Genomic DNA, 3,131 nt, shown 5'->3' on the forward strand with positions numbered 1-3,131 from the left:
TTTCTTAATTAATAATTGATGTGGGAGAGCCCAGACCACTGTGAGCATCGACACCCCTGAGCAGTTTGTCCTGGGTTGTATAATATGGCAGGCTGAGCAAACCTTGGGGAGCAATCCAGTGAGCAACGTTCTTTTCTTGTTCTTCAGTTCTTGCCTCCAGGTTCCCGTCCCATTAGAGTGCCTACCTTGGCTTTTGTCAATGAGAAGATTGGTTATAGAAGTCAAATAAACTTCTTCCCCAAGTGGTCTGTGGTCATGGTATTAACCACAGCAATAGAAAGCAAACTAGGACAGCTAGCCTCTCAGGAAACATGGCCAAATGGCTACAAACGGAGTGGTCTTCAGTGGGAGCACCCTACTATCTGCCTTCTTATTGGTGCCACGCCCTGCCCAGGATGACTCCAAGGACTTGACCGTGATTGGGTAGCAAGGGAATGAATCAAAAGATAGACAAAGATGGCTAGATCTCCAGCCTAGGATCTGTCAGGCAAGATCAGCTCCTTAACATTGTTCAGTTGAATGGACAGAAGGAAAGCAAAGAAGAGAAAAGATGAAAACTCCCAATAAATATTCAGGATGAGGATTCCTTCATCTCATAAAGCCATACAACACTGCAGAGTTAATGTATTACGCATTAGATCCTAATCACACTGCAATACCCAAACCTCCTTCCAGGCTTTCTAAGTAAAAAAATTAGAGGAGAACTTTTGTTTCTTCAAAAAAGCCAGATAAATGAGAATATTTTTTTCTCAAGCTTGCAGTTAACAGGTTAATATAATGGATATAGGTCAAATAGTGTAGTTGTGTAAACAAGCGTGTAAGTTGCTGCCAGCATGGATGTTGAATCTCCCTGAAGAGAATTTAGGTTTCAGGCACTTTAGAACCACCCATTTACAAATAATCAAAGCGATAAACACAGTATTTCTCAATGTAAATCCCAGGGCACTTGTTTTTCACATCATGTTACATTTTGCTGTAGGCACTTGTAAATAACACTGCTTTTCTTAAAAGTATGGTATGAATCATTACACAGTCTCCAAAGTTACTAAGCATTCAGCTTTTAGTATACATATGTATGTGTGTGTGTGTGTGTGTGTATGTGTATGTTTTGCATGCATTATGTGTATCATATGCATGCATGCAGTGCCTGCAGAGGCCAGAGAGGCTATTAAATGCAGTACAGCTGGAGTTACAGGTGGTTATTAGCTGCCATGTGCGTTGCTTTTAACCCCCAGCTAACTCTCCAGTCCTGGGAGTTTTTAATATATAGAAATAAAATGAGTTATTTTTTAATTTAAAGAATGAAATAAAAGAATTGGCTACGTGATTGCCTCTTTGTAACTGAAAGGAAGAGTTGTGAAGGAAGAGAAGAGAAAATGATAGATGAGTGACTTAGCCAGGGAGAACGGAGTGGCGTTCATTGATGAAAACTCCATTTATTTGGCCAGAGATATTTATTGCATACTCACCAGGTGTCAGCTACTGCTTTAGAAGTTTACTGTGCTAAATAATGATGCAATATGAGGTTACAAAAGAGATTATGATGATGAGGTAGCCAGATCTCTGAACAAGTAATGAGATTTAAAGTTCTTTGAACACTTTGGGTACAACTTGGTTTTTTTTCTGCTTTCTTTCCGATGTCACAAAATGGAGACGGCATTAAATCACATGATCTCCAAGGTCCCACATCTCTGTGTCACTGGAGAAGAAAATGTGTAGGTGAATTTCAGGTAGGGGGAGATTAGGGTTCAGTACTGGAGCAGTTTGGGAAAGCTGCCATCAGTTTGGGCTGCCACCAAAGTGAGCGCCAAGGAACAAGTGAGGTCAAGTAGACAATGCATGACACACTAGAAAAAGAGAAGTTTGCTATAGTTCCAGGCTTGATGCTTTCCTGTCCCCGTGGATTTTAGCTTTCTGAGGTCTCCACTTTTGTTGCTTCTATTGCAGGGCATCGGGGAGCTTCTAACCCACCCATGGAACTGTTGAGCATGAATTGTATGAGATGATGTATGTGAGATGCTTAAAGTAATACAGGTCACTGATTAAGTTCTAGAACGCCTGCCTCTGGCATTTCCTATTGCAGGGCCAAACTGAATGCTTGCTCATATGAAGTTACTCTCTCATAAGGATGGTGGCGACCTTTATGTCCACGTCCCTGAGATGAAGCCCTATGTCCTTGGGCAGAGATGTCCAAGCATGGGCTTTTAGATATTTCCTCTCTGTACCTTATTATTCCCTTTGCTAATGCTTCTTCAATTTACTCCTGGAGTTTCCTCTTGAAGTGCGTGGTCCTGATCATGCTCCTCCTTAGCTCAATATTGCACAGTGGCTTCTTAATGCATAAAACCCCAGTCCCTGAGTTTGTGTTTTGCGCCCCATGATTCAGACTCACCATGTTTTCTAGTCTCATGTTGCTTTCCATGCAGTGGTTTTCAAGGGGCCAGAGTGTAGTCAGAGTCACCCTGAGGGCTTGGGAAGGTCTGCCTTCCTCCTCTGTACCCAGAGTTTCTCTGTCAGTGATGGGGCTTGGAAACGCCACATTTCTAACAAAGGCTCCAGTGATAGCCATGCTGCTGCCCTGCGACAATACTTAAGAATCAGTGGAAGAGGTTGTGCTTAGTCCTGATGTCACTGATGTATTGGGGCAGGTTGGTAAGAGGGGAAGGGCTCCCTTTTCTTAGGAGAAGGGGGGGGGAGAATGGAGGAAGAGAGTGGGAAGGTGGGACGGGGGGGGGTAGGGGGGAGGAGAAAAGAGAGGGGATTGCATTGGGGAGTAAAGTGAATACATAAATAAATTAATGAGAAAAAATTAAAAGTATCTGATATATAAGCATGAGGGCCGAGTTCCATGCTCAGTGCCCACAAAAAAGCTGGTTGTGGTGACATTTGTCTGTAATTCCACTGTGGGGAGGTTGAGGCAGGAGGGTCCTGAGGACTCACTGGCCCGCTTAGCTGAGCACAGGCCAACTGAATATTCTTATCTCAAAGAACAAGGTGGATGGGTGCCGAGGAACAATACCTGATGTTGGTCTCTGACACGTGCACACACCCCTGGCTGCACACCTACACACTATCATTGCTATAAGCACAAGAGAGATGAGCTCTTTGTACATGCATATAGTATATGCATT

The sequence above is a fragment of the Acomys minous genome, assembly GCF_964271855.1.
Source record: "Acomys minous genome assembly, chromosome: 8".
Lineage (NCBI taxonomy): Eukaryota > Metazoa > Chordata > Mammalia > Rodentia > Muridae > Acomys > Acomys minous.